The following is a 20,504-nucleotide window of genomic DNA, read 5'->3' as shown; positions in this document are numbered from 1 at the left end:
AGGGTTTAAGAAGAGCACTGAAAAAGAGTGAGGAATGGTTCTTGGATGTCACTTTAAAGAGTTTCTGTAAACATTTTGCACAACTATGTACCTTACATGCTGATATTGGAAGAATACTTAGCAGTACATTGGTCGTCCCCGTTCTTTATGCATTGCTGCCCGACACACGTGACGTCACGCACATACATCTGTTTTCATTCTTAAAATCATGGTGTGGAGCTAACCCAAAATTGCTGAAAGTCGACTACGAAGCAGCAGCTGTGAATGCTCTGAAGGCTGTATTCCCCGCTGCTCAGATTTCAGGGTGCAACTATCACTTTAACCATGCAATTTGGCGGAAGGTACAGGCTCTCGGCATGGTGGAGGAGTACACAAGAAACGAAGATATACGCAACCATGTGCGAGTGTGTGCTTTGGAGTGCGTTTACGATAGTTGGTCATCATCGAGGACTGTCCAACAGGAGAAAAGGTTGAGGCGTTCAATGAATATTTATTGAACAATGGCTGGAGAATGCTAACGCACCTAGAAAACTGTGGAACTTCAGTGAGCAAAGGCACAGAACGAACAACGTCGTTGAAGGTTGGCATTATCGGTTGAACAGAAACATATCAAGAAATTCACCGCATCTCTTCCCTCTTATAAAGGTGTGGAAAGCAGATGCCACATCCAGTTTTCATGTCCTTAACAGACAGGAAGTGTTTGGCAACAGCCAAAAGAGGAGAAGGATGACATATATGAAGCTGGATGACAGGATAAATCAAATACTGGAAAATTTTGGAGAAGATGGTGACTTGAAGAGATGTCTCAGGAGATTGAGGTACATGCATAAACTCGAGTAGGCTAGATAGCGTAAATATTCATAAGTATGTAGCTATGTATTATTTTCGACGAGGTGCAGTTATTACGGATATACTTGACTAGGCTCCTATCGGAGCCAACTAGGGGTATGGATCGAATGCGTTGTAATTATGTGGTCATTGCTTTTTTTCCATGCTCTTGAGCGGCATGTTATAGGTCGTCCAGACGTATCAACACATATTTTTCTATGTTTTGCATAAATGTGTTTTGCATAATTTTGTATCCAAACTAAATTTTGTAGCTGTGAAATGTTGCTTGAATATGCGTAACTTTGTACTGATGTGATTTAATTGTAATATTTCATAAGTTTGTAGCCAATTGTATGTAGCTATTAAGTTTTGCATGAATGTGCGTAATGTTGCATTGGTTTTGTCTTATTTTCATATTTTATAAGTTTAAACATAACTTTCTTACAAGGCTGTCTATATTCTTTATTATAAACTAACAAGAAATGTTACAGTTTCAGAAGTATATCACTTCCTTCTTCAGACTACTACTTCAGTTGGAGTAGTAGTCTGAAGAAGGAAGTGATATACTTCTGAAACTGTAACATTTCTTGTTAGTTTATAAATAAAGAATATAGACAGCCCTGTAAGAAAGTTATGTTTAATTTGTGTTTAAGACGGACACAAGGCCTTTTTATAAAAATATTTATAAGTTTGTAGTCAGTTTCTTATAGTCAGTTCCCTTTTCTATGAAAACAGGTTTCCACCCCTCTGCGCACCTCGCCTCAGGTAGCATGCGGATTAGCACGATGATAAATAAAGATAAAAATACCGTGTCGATGTGAACGAAAATTGTACTGTGCGTATGTGCACGCCTGACGATGTGCACCACACTCCTATCACGTGTTCGGTGAGCTTCATAATAAATTCTCAATAAAATTTTACTACAGTATATTTCTTACTGTCGTTTACAAGAAGCGGAACTTCGTTACTAACTTTCAAAGTGGAATATAAACTTAGTTTTTTCATGGCTTCTTTCTTAAATGCGAAATTTTGGGTATTATTATTATTATTATTATTATTATTATTATTATTATTATTATTATTATTCTTTTAATATCTCAATAAATTAAAAAAAAATAGTTGCCATATTTCAAAAATGAAAATCTGGGACGCTACTAAACTAGGAGAATTCCTGAATTGCAAAAGCCCCCACCCAAAATTGTGAAAGTTAACGCCCTAAAGGCAAGAAGAAGTGGACTGAAGTGAATGTAATTGTGCACAGATATTCTATTCGTAAAATGAGGCAATAAGTGCTTCTTATTTTCCTTAAAAAACAGTTGGGTGGCACACAAATCTTTCCAAACATTTGATTACGAATTATCAAAAATGCTAATAAGTATACATCAGAAGTGCCTAAGGATATGGAGAATTACAACGAAATTTTGTGAAGGGACAATACGCGAACATGTATTTTTAGTTTGTGTGGAGAAGCAGTGTTGGGGCCAAGGCCTCGTCCGAAAAAAGTAAGTATTATCCTAGAAATACAGGAAGGAGTGGCTCGAAGCGAATGAGATTATGTGTAGATATTGTATATGTAAAATAAGGCAATTCGTGTTTCCTAGTCCATCCGATTTCCTTCAAATTTGGCACATCAAAAGTAAACAGAAAATAAATCGACACAAGGGCGCCCATAAGGGGGGTAAGGTGGGACGCTTGCCTCCCCCTTTAGAGGAAATTGTGCTTCGGAAGATCGAAAACCCAATAGATATTTTATAATAGTTATCGCAAAATTTGAGACTACATTTGAAATGTCGCTTATACTTACCCTCCTTGGAAACCACAACATCGGCGCCCTTGAATCGACACGTGTTTTTGTTTATGTGGCAATTGCTCGTTTGTCTGTCTGATTGTACCACGCTAGAGTGCGCAATGTTCAGTTTTTGAACTTGAACTTTTGATAGTAGAAGAAGGACACACTAATATTCACTGTATTGATTCTAACTTTTAGGTCATCTATCTATTGGTAAAAGTTCACTATTTTTACACTGGCCGTTTCCTACCTATGGCATATTTTGTAGTATTTCAGGGGGCGCCATTAAATCTTACAATATTTTTCCACATAAACAAAACCACGTGCTGATTTCTGTTTACTCTTGGTGTGCCAAATTTGAAGCAAATCGGATCGGAAACACGAATTGCCATACTTTACATATACAGTATCTACACACAATTTCATTCGCCCTTCCTGTACTTCTACAACAATATTTACTTTTCTTCGGAGGAAGCTTTAGCCCCAACACTGCTTCTCCACACAAACTTAAAAAAACATGTTCGCTAATTTTTTGCGTATTGTCCCTACAAAAGTTTCGTTGCAATTCTCCATATCCTTTAGGCACTTCTGACGTATAGTTATTAGCACTTTTGATAATTCGTAATGAAAGGTTTGGAAGGATCTGTGCCCAACCCAACGTCTTTTTTTTTTTTTTTTTTTTTAAGGAAAATACGAAACACATATTGCCTCATTTTAAGTATAGAATATCTGTGCACAATTACATTAACTTTAGTCCGTTTCTTCTTGCCTTTAGGTCGTCAACTTTCACAATTTGGGGGGGGGGGGGGCTTTTGCACTCTAAAATAGTTTTTCCGCTTATAGGACTTATACTACTACTTGGCTTTCAGGACACACAGCCTGTGAATTTCTAGAGGAGCTAACTACTGAAAAAAAAATACATTTTTGAATCACTTTAACACATAAATTATTATATAAAAATGGATATAACTATCATTTACGGCCAAATTGCAAAGTCAAATGAAATGACCTTTTGTATATAGTTAGGCCTTAATCCAAACTGGGATGATATCATATCACTTTCATTATAATAATATCTTAAGGGGTAGTGGGGATCCGAAGTTTTGAGAAAAAATTAAGTATCTCAAAAGCCGTTAAATTTACAGAGCTGAAATTCAGTATATTAAGTCTTTATTGAAAATGAACAGGACCTCTCATAATAGCATTTTTAAAAAAAGATCTTCCTTATTAGGGGGCGACACGTTCTATATATGCAAACTTGGTAGTGGGTTGGTTTGTAAAAATAATCGAAAACGATCGATATTATTTGAGAAACAAAAAATACAATGCTTCGCAACATATATCCAGGTATGGATACCATGCGCTTTCTACTATAATAATTGCTGAAATTTATGTTTATTATATGGAGCGCTTAGGGCACAGGGCAATCAAGAAATAAAGTTGTGAGAAAAATAGACATAAAATTTGCAATCTACCCTTAAAAGTTTGGGTTGTACCTTGGTCTACTTACCTTTATTTTTGACTTTCAAATTTCGTGCGTTTTCCACTGAAAAGTATCGACATCAACAAGGAAATAATTATACCATGATAATTTAATTGAAATTCATCGTAATTTGTACCATGACAAAAACTTTACCATTTTATATCGAAAGGTCAGATCCGGCGTTATTGTAACAGAGCAGTGCTTGTGTGGTGGGCCGTAGAAATTCAAACTCCGATTAGTTAGAATTTCACAACCTGCTTTTATTACAAGTATAAACTCCTTAGTCAGTAACATGCTCGTGGGTTTTCTCGCGGTTCTCCCGTTTCCTCCCGCTTTCCTCATTCCACCATTTCATTCAATTCTCATCATCACCGTCCCCTTTAGCCTAACCGGCATAAGCATGGGACGTAAAACTTAATTTTGTGTTTTTTACGTGCTTCTGGACCCCTTGTACTAAACATACTCCGTTGCAAAATAATGAAGGTAAATGTCTGATTGAAATATTTTAATTTAACTCTCCTAAAACTTGTGGTTCATGGACATGTAATATTTAATTACAAAAGCTGCACATATATTTAAATGAAAATAAAATTGTAAGCCTTGTAAATAACTAAAGATAATTAAATGCATTCTATAGGATAAAGTAGTGGCTAAAATATCCTTTCTTCGAGGCAAAAGCGCATATTTATGTAAATTATTTTAACACTCTCCGTCTCTTACGATATGTATTTGAATCAAAATGAAATAACAAGAAAGCTCACCCCAATCTAAGTGCTATCTATGTTCAATATATATATTTCATACAGTGCAGCCACTCTCCTTTGCGAAAAACTTTATTTCCTTCTCCTCTTTAGTTAGGACATATTTCTCAATCAAATAGATTTGATAAAAACCCAGGCCACACCAAGTAATAATTTTATGTTCATCCATTAATTTTAAACGGTCGCAACTTCTTCTCACTTCGGCAGTTTTATGAATACAAAATATGAAATTAGAATATTTTAGATATTACTCTCTAATCCCCTTTGAAAACGACGTTTTCGAAATCGCTACAGCACGTGGCGACTAATTTTTATTAAGTAGTTTATACAGGGTGTTTCAAAACAACACCGACAACGTTTTGGAGGCGATTCCTGACACCAAGATAAGACGAAAAGTATAGCCCAATCTGAGTGCACAAATGCTTCCTTTCGGAGTTATAGGCTGCCGAAAACATGAAAAGATGAACTTTAAAGGTCCGTAGTTTTAAAACTATGGGACCTACCGTAATCGGGTCAAGACTTCACTTAGGAACTAATATGTGCACTATCCAAAAATACATGTTTCAGAATCCTAAGGTACTCACGCAACAATTTCTGTAGTGGCTGTTTGGCTACGCGCATATAATTTGAAGTACTCACCAACTACCTATATAAGAATTGTTGCAGAAGTACCACAGGATTCTGAACATGGATATTTGGAATGAAGTCCTGAATGAAGTCTTAACCCGACTACGGTATGTCCGATAGTATTGAAGCTATGGACCTTTGAATTTCATGTTTTCGGCAGCCTATAACTCCGAAAGGAAGCATTTGTGCACCCAGATTCGTCTATACTTTTCGTCTTATCTTGGTGCCAGGAATCACCTCTTAAACGTTGTCAGTGTTGGTTTGAAACACCCTGTATATCAAGTTCCATTTCCATAGCTGAAAGTTTCGTAAGATACTCAGTGGCGTAAATGTTTAAATCCCACTGCTCCTTTAAGATACACACTTCAGCTAAAGTGACATGATAAAAACCTGACCTGAGTTAATCAGGAATGATTTCCAACTGTAAAATGGGTTTTGCATAACCTGGAAGCGTATTTAGATAGCTCCTCTAAAAGGTGTAATATGTTCCAAAGGTTTAGCTGCTAATGGGAATTAATAATAAAGTTAGGTCATACACAGATGAAACTATTGGACAGTATCAGTTCCGATTTAGACGAAATCGATCAACTATCGACTAGATATTTACCATTCGACAAAGACTCCAAAAGAAATGGAAATACAATACCCCTGTATATCAATTACTGGTATTTACTGTTTTTAGAAAGCCTTAGGACTCAGTTAGGAGAGAAACATTGTATATACAACTTTCTTAGAGAATTTGGAATACCGAAAAAGCTAATTAGATTAATTAAGATATATTTAAATGAATCCCAAAGTAAAGTCCGGGTAGATTTTTTTCTACGAGCTTCCACGTCGAGAATGACCTGAAACAAGGAAATGCGCTGTCGACACTATTATTCAACTTTGTTCTGCACTATGCTATAAGAAAAATCAAAGATAGCAAAAAGAGACTAGAGCTGACTGGTATTCATCAGGTTATGGCGTACGCTGATGATGTAAATTTAATAGGGGATGATAGGAGAACAATAGAAAGAAATGCAGATTTATTAAATGATTTCTGGGACATGAATTTAGACGTAAATGGAGAAAAAACTAAGTTCATGGAAGTTCGTTGGGATCGTAATACTGAAAATTATGAATACATCAATGTATCAAATAATACTCTCGATAAAATGGATACTCAAATATCTAGGATCAATATTAACAGACTAAAATCTTATGCACGAAAAAATTAAATGTCGAGTGAAAGCAGGAAATTTTATTACTATTCAGTTCAAAATCTTTCGTCGTCGCGAAATCTGTCGAGGAATTTGAAGCTGTGTTGTATGATTGAGAAACATTGTGGCTTAATTTAAGGGAAGAACGCAAACACAAAGTGTTTGAAAATAAAATGCTAAGGCGAATATTCGGACCCAAGACGAACGACAATGAGAAACGGTACAACGTCATAATTTATACCGTTTACCAAACATTGTTAGGATCATCAAGTCTAGGGGGCTCAGGTGGGCAGGTCATGTAGCTAGAATGAAGAAAAGTAGGAGGAAGCTACTACAGTGAAACCTGTCAACTTGGCCACCTGCTTATCTTGACCTAGTTCGTCTTGAACCTGCATTTTCCCATAAGACATTCGTTACTTACTACTCTATAAGTTGGCCACCTGTCTATCTTGAAAGTTGGCCACACTGAAGCAATGTTTGTACTATGGTGATAATGATAAATTTACCTGCGTATCTTGGCCACGTAAAATACGGTTTTGTTATTTTTCTTAACTCTTTCGAATTCTCATATGAGAGGCAGATGTTCTGTATTTGTGACTGGAGAAAAGAAACAAGGATTCCCGCGATTTGCGCTTGGAGGTCAATGGCCAGAAGACTATCCTGATAAAGGGTTGGTGAAGGAAGATGTGAATAAGAAAAAGCACGTACAGGAATTCAGGAAACGGTTGTATGTATTTGTTTACTCTGTCTGTTTTGGTAAAACCATTAGTTATATCAGCTTCTTTCATCAGTGGGGAACTTTAGTAATTCCGGAAGATTCTCAAGGTTAAAACTAACCATCTCAATTGTCAACTATTGGCACCTGTCGGCTTGTCAAAAGATAACGGAGATTTTGAAATCTGAATTCCCTCAAGATTTTCTCAAAACATCTTTTGCCCCGAGGGAAACACTTCTAGTTCATTAACAAGAGGTAGTTAACAACAATATTAGAACGTGCATTACCTGCCAAAAAGAAAATAAAACAAATACGTCTAGAATGGACCACCATTCAAAAAATAAACACACTGCTGAACAAGACTGCACTTATTTAATATAAAAACACATTTACACGTGACGTTTCGATCTTCTAGCCAAGATCCTCATCAGACGTACACTGAGTGATACAAAAAATTACTCAAGTATATATACACAATCTAGAATTTGATTGTGTCACCTTTCTGAATTTGACAAAAGAAGAAAGAAGAGGATATGATAGCATTAGGAAAAGGAAGGACATAGTGGTAGAGAGAGCTGACAAAGGGGGGGCGACAGTGGTAATGAATAAAACGTGGTATGAGGACAAGGTGAAGGATTTGGTGGATGGACAATATGAATTAGTTGACAAGAAGAAAGAAGAAATTATAGAAGAATTAAAAGAAGAATGTAAAAGGAAGGGACTTAAGAAATGGATGAATGAAGATGGAAGAGTGCCCGTGTTAAAGGGTTTTCCAAAAATACACAAAAAGGAAGTAAAGCTTAGGCCAGTTATGGACTGTAGGAATAATTATTTGGAACCGCTAGAAAGTGAATTGAAACCAGTGTTAGAGTGGGTAAGAGACAGACAAAAGACTTTGGCAATTAAAGACTACAGAGAAGTAATAAACTACACCAGTAATACTGAAATTAATAATGATTGTATTTTGTTTAGTTTAGATGTTAAAGCCATGTTCCCTAGTCTAAAGAGAAGTGCTATACTTGATACGATTAAGAGAGTTATGGGAGGAGAATGTGTTAAAGGCTGGAAATGGGAGAAAGTTAGAAAAGCCCTCAACTTAATATGGGAGTTTGGTTTCTGTAAAGTTAAGAATGACATATATAAGATTAAGGATGGTTTAAGTATAGGATCTAAGATAAGTCCGGTATTGTCTGATATCATTATGAATGTGTGGGAGAAGGATGTGATAGAAAAGGGGAAAGAAAAGATTCGATTTTTATGTAGATACGTTGATGATTGTTTTGGGATATGGGAAGGATCAAAAGAAGAGTTGATAGAGTTCGTTGGCAGTATTGAAGATAAGGAGAAGGGAATAGAATTAGAACTAGAGACAGAGCAGGGAGGTGTATTATGTTATCTTGACATTTTAATGAGTAAGGAAGGGAAGAGCATTAAGACTCAATGGTATCAAAAAGAATGTAGTGCTGGTATTTATTGTAATAAGAGAAGTAATGTAGATAGAAGTACAAAAGTTAATTTCATAAGAAATATGTTAGAAAGAATTTCCAAAATTTGTAACAAAAATGTAGAAGAGAATGTGGAAATCTTTAAAAGACAGCTCTATGAGAATGGTTATAGTAAACGAGATATCGTTAAAGCATCTGTGGTCTCGGGGAAAGGTAAAGCATCTGTGGTCTCGGGGAAAGGTAAAAGTGGGGAGGACAATGAGGGGGTATGGAAAGGCATTATAGGGTTAGGAGAAGATACCGAGATTTTAAAGAAGATGTTAAGAAAGCAAGGGGTCAAAGTGTATAGAAAAGGTAGCAGAACGTTGTTGGACATGGTCAAAAGCAAAGGGAAGAAAAAAGAAAAGAGAGATCAGAAAGGTGTCATTTATTGTATAAATTGTAAGGATTGCGATATGAAATATATTGGTGAGACTGGGAAATTATTGAAAGAAAGAATTAAACAACATAAAAGTGATGTGAAATATGGCAGAGAAACTAACGCAATCTTTAAACATGTAAAAGAAAAGGGACATGATGTTAACTGGGAAGAAGTTATTGTACTGGAACGGGAAAAAAGATTGTGGCCGAGAAAGTGGAAAGAGGCCTGGTGGATAGAAAAGGAAGGGGATATAAACTTAATGAATTGGACCAAAGGTATCACCATTAATAAAGAATGGAGAAATATTATTGATAAATACAGAAATATGTATATGAATTAATGTATTCAATGGTTGTTTGCTCCTTGTTGTTTCTTTCTGGTAAAATGTTATGTTGTCCCATTGGTCAGTTCAGATAGATTTCCACGCTTCTGATTGGCTGTTTGAACGGGCCAATGAGAGAGCAGATAGAGAGATGAATTGTGTATATATACTTGAGTAATTTTTTGTATCACTCAGTGTACGTCTGATGAGGATCTTGGCTAGAAGATCGAAACGTCACGTGTAAATGTGTTTTTATATTAAATAAGTGCAGTCTTGTTCAGCAGTGTGTTTATTTTTTGATTTCATTCGCAAGACGTTGACTATGTTTGTGTGTCACCACCATTCAGTAACAACTGAAAAGAAGTCATATATACTTTTTTTTCAAAGCTAAACCAAGTTTTCTTATCAGCAGTAAAACTGTCATATGGTTGTTAGCGGCCACGTGCGGTTTGTCAACCAGTTGGATGTTGCCGGTATTACAAAAGCTTAGCCGCTATCCCTGTCGCCAGGGCAAACAATGAAGTCTCGAACTATTCATTCTCTGAGTGTTGCAAACCAATAAGGCATACCCCCCTCTTCTATTTAGATCATTGCCTTTACGTCACTTATGGAGGAAACATAATGCAAAGGCTTAGATCGGGAGTAGAGAAGTTTTGCTCTATTCTGTAATATTTACATGCTTCCCGACATAGTTTACATCAAAGTAATTTGTATTTTAAGCTAAACAAGTAGAATAAAATAGCTTTATTCTATTTCATATGACGTGGGCTGATTGCAAAGCCTAGTAAAAGCTACGGATGCCAGACGGAGGAACCGCAGTACAATGCTACTATGATAACCGTAATGGGGTTAGCCATACTGACAGCTGAAAAAAGTTCAATGTGAGTTCGAGCGGCAACGCCGGATTCTAGTTACAAAGAAGGATTTATGGTAGGGACAAGTGAACCCTTAGATCTTGACCTTCGAGGAAAAAGTTGGCGATGTTTTGTCGCGTACTCAATTCATAACTTAACTTTGGATAGGTGCTGACTGCCACGGGTGCTGACTGCCACAGCCAATTATTGGTGCTGACTGCCACGACTTGTTCTGATTACCGATAACAAGGTGCTGACTGCCACGACGGCGTGCTGACTGCCACGAGCCTGGAGAAAAGTGGGCAGTAGCTCCCCCCCGCTTTAAGTTACAAAGTTCCTCACTAGGTGGAACGACATAAGCTTTGATGTTTATAAAGGGATTATTTTTTCCGTTATACGTATAATTTAAATATTTCGTTGTTTATATTAATTGTTTCATTGTATTATTTAATGGATAGAGTACTGTAAAGAAAAAAATGATATGTATATATTCACTCTAATAATGTTTTTTAAATTCTTGCAAATCTTTTAATAATCAAGCGACTACCTGCACAATGAAGAAGTGCGGCTCCACATCCGTATGTGTGCATCACTGGCACTTATACCTATTGAATTTGTTGATGATAGTTGGTTGCTTATCATGGAGCAGTGCCCACGTGGAGAAAAAGTTGAAGCCTTCAATGATTACTTCACGCAACAATGGCTAGAAAACGCTACCATTCCTGTCAAGGCTTGGAACTGCAGCGGCCAGAGGCACCGCACGAACAATGGTGTGGAAGGATGGCACCATCGGCTAAACAGTGCAATTTCCAAGAACTCCCCACATGTTTTCACACTGCTCAAGACCCTAAAGGAAGATGCAAAATCAAATTATTTTACTTACAACAAAGTTAAATTACAAGTTCCAGCGAAGAAGAGGAAGCTAGCCTACACAAAAGTTGACGACAGGATCCAAGTAATTCTACAAGATTTGCAAATACATGGTAACTTGCGAAAATGTCTTAGAAGTTTGGGCTACATACATAAATTAGAGTAGTCGTCAGTGTATATTAGTCATTTTTGTATATAAGCCAGTATATATTAGAGGCATTTTTGTAATGATTTTTATTTTCTTTTTTACTTCACGACGTAGTATTAAACAAGTCTCCTGGACGACGTGCGTACTGAAGAAAGCAAGTGACAAGGTTCCTATCGGAGCCGTCTGAACGTATGGATTAAATGTGGTGTTAAAATTCATCGCGTTTCTCTCATGCTTCTTGGCGTCCGGTAACGTTACGTCTAGCAACTTTCTCTCAGGATCGTGGCAGTCAGCACGCCGTCGTGGCAGTCAGCACCTTGTTATCGGTAATCAGAACAAGTCGTGGCAGTCAGCACCAATAATTGGCTGTGGCAGTCAGCACCCGTGGCAGTCAGCACCCCACCCTTAACTTTTCTTGTTTTCAATCTGAATAACTCGGTGTTCTATAATATTAATTTCAATAAACTGCGTACATACGCTTCAATTTCATGGTTGTTTGTGTTATTGTGTTTTCAATCCGAATAATCCAATATATCAGACTAGTTTTCAGGAAGAGAAAGGTATGCACATATATTAAACATATTATAGTAATGTTTTCTAGTACTGTATATTTTTATGATTACTCTATATACATTATTTATAAGAAGCTGTCGTGACACTGCTTTTTAAAATTTTACAATCAAGTAATACTAGAAATACTATTCTAAAAATACACAAATCACACTTATTTTCTGTAAGTTGGCCACCTGTCTAAGTTGGCCACTTTCGATGGAACCGATGGTGGCCAACATAGACAGGTTTCACTTCTCCGACAACAGCCAAACTCCAGTCTTTCTGTCTGATCTCTATTTCGTTTCTACCTCATGTGATATTATCATTCCTTCTTTCCATGTTGTAGTCATATAGTGTGTTCAGAACGAAAATTGGTACATTTGATCTTGGTTAACAATATACGGTTGGCAGTTCTGTATTCAGTACAGGTCACTAATATCTGAGCTTCGTATTTTCTGCAACTGAGAGGCTCTTGGTAGAAAATTTTCTTCTTTACTAGCATATTTTCTACATATGATATTCAATGTCCGTAGCTTCTTTTATTGTTAAACATTAATTCCTCGAAATAACTAATGTATATACGGAATAAAATATAGTCCTATAAATGATTATTGGCATAAAGATTACATATAAATGTGAAATATTTAAAAGAAAAAAATATATATGAATTGATAGGCAAATTACTTGATGTTCACGTAAATAATATTTTTTTTTTATAAATTTGAATAATAAAGACTGCATGCCACACATCTAATGGCCAGATGTGTAACTTTTACTATTTTTGTTTCAATAGTAAAAAGTAGAATAGGCTATAGATAGGTACCGTTAGCACCGTTACTCGTAAAGACGTTAACGAATTGTCTCCATTATTAAATTAGCCGTGATTATTGCTCTAGCTTCCTATTGCAAAAGATAATTAAAAATTCACTTTTATTCAAGGGATATCGTATTGAGTAACAGATGAACGTAAGTTGCCGCTTCCCATTAAGATATAAAAGATTGACTCCATTATCGATCTCGGTCGAGTTAATCGTTGTAGCTATCGATTATAAAAAAATAACTAAAAAATTCATTTTTGTTGGAAGCTATCGTGGGGAATAACGGGCGAACGTTTAGATATACTTATACTAAAATATTTTAACCTCTACGGTCCCCTAGTGCTCATTTGAGTACATTCATTTTAATACTATGTAAATATATGTTGTTTCATTTCAATCGCATCCTTACCCGTTTTGCTACTCAAGTACTTATTCGAGGACACATTTAGTGCACTCTGGGTCTATTGGATGACAGCATTGAGCACACAGTGTGAGATTCTGAAGAATAGCTGCAGCACAAGAGGAAAGGATTGAAGATCCTGACAAAAAAAAAAAAAAAAAAAAAAAAAAAAAAACGTGAGTATATTCTTTTATTTACCTTCGGCATAGTTCAAAAAAATATTTTCTTGTAATTTAATATCAACTTCTTGATATAAAGATATTATTTGTAGCAGGAACGTTCTCTACATTTCAGAACTGAGTAACCTCACCTTATTCAACATCTTGCAGACCTCCGTTTGAAATATATACTCTCTCGCCTACCGGTCTCCCACCCATTACTCCTAGATACTTTAGAAGCTGATGCTGAAACTGATGCACCGCATAAATATCTGCATACACCGTTAAACGTTCTCCTTACGTTATACCTAAAATCTATACATCCTACAGCTGAAGAACACGACATATTTCATATATATCTTATACCAGATCATCTTCATCATTTGTTTCCATTTTAGCACTATGTCTCAATTCAATACTAACCTTGGGCTTTCCCCGTGTTTCCATCAGTCTCGAGTCGCCCCGAGACAGAAGAACTAACATGCATTCGTGTATCTAACACTATGTTTGTGATTGTGGCGTGTACGCACTGCATTTCATTTTATACTATCATGTTTATTTCATAACAACTCAATGCACTGCTTCCATGCCAAAGTTCCATTCTGTTTCTACCTGCACCAATTATATATTTATTTTGTTTACTTATCTGCACATTTAAATTTATTCACTCACTTATCGTTTGGTTTATTGTTACTTTCAGCACTATTCGTTTATAAAACTGCACTTAGACCATCTTATATGCTATACACCCACCACTGTCGTCAATTCTGTGCCAAAGAGAGGGCGTAACCCTCTAATGGCTAGGGTTAGGAGACACTCTACAAGCATACCATTTTGAAATGAAAATAGATGAATAAAGTTTAAAGTACCAATCCCTAACCCTGTAACCTTAAAAAAAAAATAAAAAATAAAAACAGTAAAAACTACCATGTACTCAAATGAGTACTTTGGTACTTACGTATACATATTATTCCACTGTACTCATTTGAGTACTTTTCATATTGGTAGATATTTTTTATATCTCAAAAGCTATTTTAAGTTTAGTTTTGTTTTTGAGTTGCATTTAGAAATAAATATGCATTAAATGCTGGATTAAGAAGATGTATTAAAATCAGTTGAGATATAAATAAGGTAATAAAATAGGCTTGTATTGTAATATTCTCTTTATAAAGTTTTACATCTCTTTATGCTACGGGCGTAAGCCCTACTTGAGGTTGCTGACCATCCTTATCCTTTCTCTGTTTATGCTTTTAACCTGTTTTCCGATTAAGTAGTGTTAATGAAAGTTTTAAACTGCTGGAATATCATGAGAGGTGATCGCTACTATAATTTCTAAATATTTCTATATTAAATCGCGCTCTTTCTTTGTTTTACTTTTACCAGTTTTTCTTTGCTTGCAACTAAATTCAAGTAACTTCGTTTTACGGAGTAATGTTCAGCAGTAGCTACTTAAATTCTAAGGAATTGTTCTTAATTTATTTCAGCATCTTATAGAAGAAAAGTACTGCATAATCCTGATCACATTCTACAAATGTAGGTAATGTCCTATTCACATTTCAATATCAGACGACAATGAGGCCAGCAATAGTGACTTCACATTGAATGAAACCAGCACCAGTACTGTATCAGAGTATGATGCTCAGCAGACTAAGATGCAATTAGATTCCATTTCTTGTTTTCCAAATGAAGCACCAAAAAGAGACATGATATGGGAACACAGCATGTATGAATTAAATCAATGAGATAGGTAATGACAATAAGAGTGTTCTCGTTAAAGTAATTCTCGTGATGTAAAATGTATGATTGTTCTAATGAAACATTGACGGTACATGATAATTATAGCAGCTTATCTTATAAGGTACTCAAGGTAAATATACAATTAATACATTTTTCTTTGTTTCTGATTTTGTTAGGATACATCACAACAATATAGCCTACTTTGTTCTTTGTTGTAAACACTACAACAATATTTTTGTCATTATCATTCGATTTTTCATTTAACATTTGCAAAAAGTCGTTTATGGTATGGAGTGAATTCAACCAAATTCTCAGGAGTAATTATACGCATACTGAATGGATCTTGAATTATGTTAAAAGAAAGAATTCTGCTTGAAAACGAAAGCAAATAAATTTTTATTGGTAACTAGCTGCTAATATTTGCTTCATTCCTAGCAAAAACATCCTTTATTTATTTTTATATTTAGAATAAATACATGTAGTACGCCCCAAAAGTACTCAAATGAGCACATGCCCTCCCTGTGTCCCTGTGGCACATTTTAATAAGAAATTTCTTTTAATACACCGAAATACATACATTTAACTAGAAAATATTCAGAAATAAATTTTTGGTGCAGTAAAAAAAATTCAGGTCTGTAGAGGTTAAGTCCCATCTCCGTGATCCTAGTAAACATTTCCTATATTCACTATACGTATATCTACAAAAATCACGCTTGTCCTAAAAGAAATTAAAGATCCACGATTATGCCCTTTAGGCTAAGGGAGACGAATGTTGATAATGATAAGCAAGTAATAATGGAAAAATTGGTGAAGTGAGAATGTGGAAGGAAACGGGAAAATGAAATGAAATCTTTCGGTCTAATGTTTGAGGATTTTGCCCGTTAGGCTAAAAGAAACGGATTATTAAGAGTCTCTATCACTGCGAAATTAAAATACCGCTAGTTTTACAGTAATTATGTGATATCTTCAAATAGATAAAAGATAATCGAAAAGTGGATCAAGACCTCCCTAGACGATGTTATTTTGCATGAGTTACTGTTATCACGAGTCACCTAGTAGCTTTTCGTTTGCTGTTATTTAGAAATGCGAAAATAAATGCCGATTTTCTAAATGGCTGGAAATCGAAAGCAGATAAATGAGTCGTGATAACGGTATCTCACGCAAAATAATATTGTCTAGGGAGATCTTGTTCCACTTTTCAATTATCTTTTATCTATTTGAAGTTTATCACATAATTACTGTAAAATTAGCGGTATTTTAATTTCGCAGTGATAAGACCTCTTAAGGCAAGTGAAGTGAATGATGACGGAAGAATTGGTGAAATGAAATTTTGGAAAGAAACGGGAGTACACAGAGAAAACTCACGGGCACGATATTGTTCACCACAAACTAACTTGTCCGGGGTTCAAACTAGGAACCCCACGCACCAGAAGTAAACGTACTACCAGTATTTTTTCTAAAACTTAAGAGGCCTCATCTCGGCGAAATTAAAATACCGCTAATTTTACGGTAATCATATAATATCTTCAAATAGATAAAAGATAATTGAAATATGGAACAACAGCGCCCTAGACAATATTATTTTGCATGAGGTACCGTTATCACAAGTCACCTAGTGGCTTTCCGTTTGCAGCCATTTGTAAACGCGAAAATAAATGCCGATTTTCAAAATGGCTCGAAATCGAAAGGAGATAAGTGAATCGTGATAACGGTATTTCATGTAAAGTGATATTGTCTAGGGCGCTCTTGTTCCACATTTCGATTATCTTTTATCTATATGAAGATATCATATAATTACTGTAAAATTAGCGGTATTTTAATTTCGCCGGGATAAGGCCTCTTAGTGACTTATTTTCTTCTTCAACCACTGTTCAGGAGTACTAGACACGACAGGGATACGAGCACAGAAACATCGAGGACAGTTAAAATTCCACAGTTGCTACTACAGAGGGATTCGAACCCTCGATTGACCAGTGAGCCACCGTGAACCCTTGTTTGAAAGGAAATCAAAATAGTGAATCCTCTTGACGAAATTCCGCGTCACTACTGATTCACATTATAACTTTAAAAATGTTGTCGGAGTCCTACAAAGCACAGTATGTATAGATATACCACATTGACTTGACACCTGGTCTTCCTTTCCAAGCGCTGCTATCGGCCGAAGGAAGTCCACTCCCTTTCGCTAAGGCTCTCTCGCTTAGCAACAGCTGAACCATTATTGGTTCAACGCGTGGGTGTGTCGAGGGTGTGAGCTTTGCTTCACAATTTGCCACGGCTCAAGACATTTTAGTACAGAATTAATCAGGCTGTTTTGTTTCACCCCCATCAGGAAAGTTCTATCTTCAATAACTTCCGCAAGGGACGCCAACATTCCTCGTTATTACTCGTGTCCTGAATAAACCTAACTTGATACAAACTAAATCAAAGTATTTCGGTTTGAATTAAGTGTCTAGATTACGAATACCTATATAGAATAGGAAGTCAAAAATCCGAACTAATTGGGACCACAGGTAGTTCGTATTTTCAAAAAGTTCAGGTTTTCCAAACCGACCAAGAAAATGCCATGTAGGCTTAAATATACTGTACGGTATGCCCTTTTATCGATACAGTAGTTATACAGTACATACCGTAATTATAATACCGTACGTAAGGCTACTTATATTTAATGTTTCTGAAGAACATGCTCGTACACTAAATTATGCTGTTCTTGTAACTCACACTTAAAACTAACTTTTATAGGCCTAAGGGAAAACAAAAGTATGTATGACAAACAATTACATATGAGTGAGCATTGTAAAAACACTGACTTCACACAACGACGACGGACAACCCTATTGTTCGTTTATCGCTAGCGCTAAGATAAAATGAAGAAAAGCTTCTAGGGTTCGGATCTTGACGTTCTGATTATCAACGTTCTACTGTATATCTTCTTCTATAGTTCATAAATTCTTAAACATTTGTTTTCCCCACGTCCGTGAACTTGGCCTCCCACATGACGAACTAACGATAAAATTAGTCTCAATCATTAGTACTTCTTTAGTGCACCAACCTCTAATGTTAGTGCTTCATTAGTGTAGGTGCTACAAGTAAGAAACCTTTGGAAGCATTAAATTGGAGTTGGTGCTCTAAGAAGCACTAACGATTGCATTACAAGAGGTCGTTAGCGCTTTTGACTTTGTCGGGAATTTGACGCAATGAAAAATTCCCCATTATTTCTTAAGGAAGTTTCGTGACATGTAAGTGGCCATATTTAAATTAATAGTAAACCACTAACGAAACTATTAGTGTTTTCTAAAAGTACTAACTATGAACTATTGACTGCACTAGGTTTCATCGTTAGTGCTTCCTTAGGGGCTAACGAGAAGTTAACCTCACAAAGTTTTTACTTATAGCGTTAAAACTATTGAAGCATTAATGTTGGGAGTTGGTGCTCTAAGACGCACTAACGATGCACTAACGAATAGTACTAATTTTTTCATTAGTGCTTGAAGTGGGGCGGCAGCGTAAAATTGGCCTCCTCAGAGGTTTTTTACTTGCACTAACGATTGAGACATTTTATTGTTAGTGCATCATGTAGGGAGCCAAGTTCACGGATGTGCTTTCCCCTGTTTAGTAGGCGATGAAAAAAAAATAGTTCATTTCTAATAACATTTAACATGCGTACGTATATCATAAAATCCTTCGGAGCTCTCTGCCGAGTAAAATAACGATTAATCTTTTTCTCGGTCCCATTCTGTGAACTGGGACACAATGCCTTTGAACATAACAACAGGGTTTGCCTCACTATTGTCAAAGGAACTGTTCGCACACCTCACAAAGTGATTTACTGCATTGAAAAGAGAGTGCGCTAAGATCGTGAAAGAGCAACCGTTTCTGAACAAACCTCATTGTCTGCGGTTATACGAAGTTAGTAAAGAAACAATTTCAAGATGCGGTTCGTGCTTACACCGTATAATGATGCTTATTTTAACTGAAGAGGACGTCGTCATGCGGAGGGAGATGAATTTCTCCTTTCAACCTCTTGTGGGACTTTTCTCTCTTGTATTCTTGCGAATAGAAAAGCCAAAACTAAGTTTCTTTACGACACAATCTTCTTATAAAGAAAGAAAGAAGTTTTTTTGCTATTATTATTTCTTACGTTGCGTTACAGAGGAAAGAAAATAAAAAAAATCAGAGCTACAGCAGAGCCATCTATCGTGAATACATATACTACTAACGCCATCTATCTTCCATTTCCTCACAGACGAAAAAGCCTTAATTGCCTTAGAAAATGATGTAAAAAATAAAAGAAGATAAAAGAAGGAAAAAGAGAGAATCTGCAGCTGCTATTTCTATGCATAGAATGATGAAGATGTTTTTTATTAGAATTTTTCTCACCTCAATTTTATCTTCTATAGTTCTTTCTCTTTGTTAATTTTCTGTCTCTTTTAATCTTTCTTTTTTATTTATTGAAGGATACTTATCATTTTGTTTTAACAATATTTAAGAAAGCTGTAGTGTAAAGAACAAAATGGGACAATTCTTCCATTAATCGGTTGGTTGCAGGGGCGTACCTACGGGGGACCACCATGTCCGATCTCCCTTAAAATTTCGTAACTCGAGTAAGAATTTGTAGAATTTCTTAACAAAACTATACCTGCTTAACACAGAAATGATTGATGTGGGCTAAAGATTTGATTTTACTCTTCATCTGAACTCTCTTTTCTTATAAAAATAAGGCACGGTGGCTCAGTGGAAGCCGGTGGGTGTAACCGAGCGGTATGAGGCGTTAGGCTGATGATCGTGAGGTGAAGCCCATTGGGGGTTCGAGTCCCTCTGAAGAGCAATGGTGGAATTTTAACTGTCCTGGATGTTTCTGTGTTCGTGTCCCTGTCGTGTCTAGCAGTCCTGAGAAGTGGTTAAAATAGAAAAAAATAGTCAGGAAGTTTTTCTTTTTCAAAAAAAAGTGGTAGAGCGTTCACCTCCGGTGCTTGGGGTCCCTGGTTCGATCCCAGCTCGCGCCTTGTGGACTTTGTGGTGGACAAACACCGTGCTCGTGGGTTTTCTTGGGGTTCTCCCGTTTCCTCCCACTTTTTTCATTCCACCATTTCACTCATCTCTCATCATCACCGTCTCCTTTAGCCTAACCGGCATAACCGTTGGACGTAAAACTTAAATATTTCATTTCACTTTATAAAAATAATCCAGTTCTATAGGTTTTTTTTTCAAAAATACAAATGACAATAAATAACAATTATGTATCGTCTTTCCGGGTGCAGAATAAGACAGGTTAATTACTACATAGAATAGTGTTGAATCCCCTAAAATACTTAGGACTCCTTCCAACAATTATTTCTGGGTACGCTACTAGTTGGTTGGTTTAGGGTTTAGCACCCCT

The sequence above is a fragment of the Thermobia domestica genome, chromosome 15 (genome assembly GCF_964235325.1).
Source record: "Thermobia domestica chromosome 15, izTheDome1.hap1.1, whole genome shotgun sequence".
Lineage (NCBI taxonomy): Eukaryota > Metazoa > Arthropoda > Insecta > Zygentoma > Lepismatidae > Thermobia > Thermobia domestica.
This window is presented reverse-complemented; position numbering follows the sequence as displayed.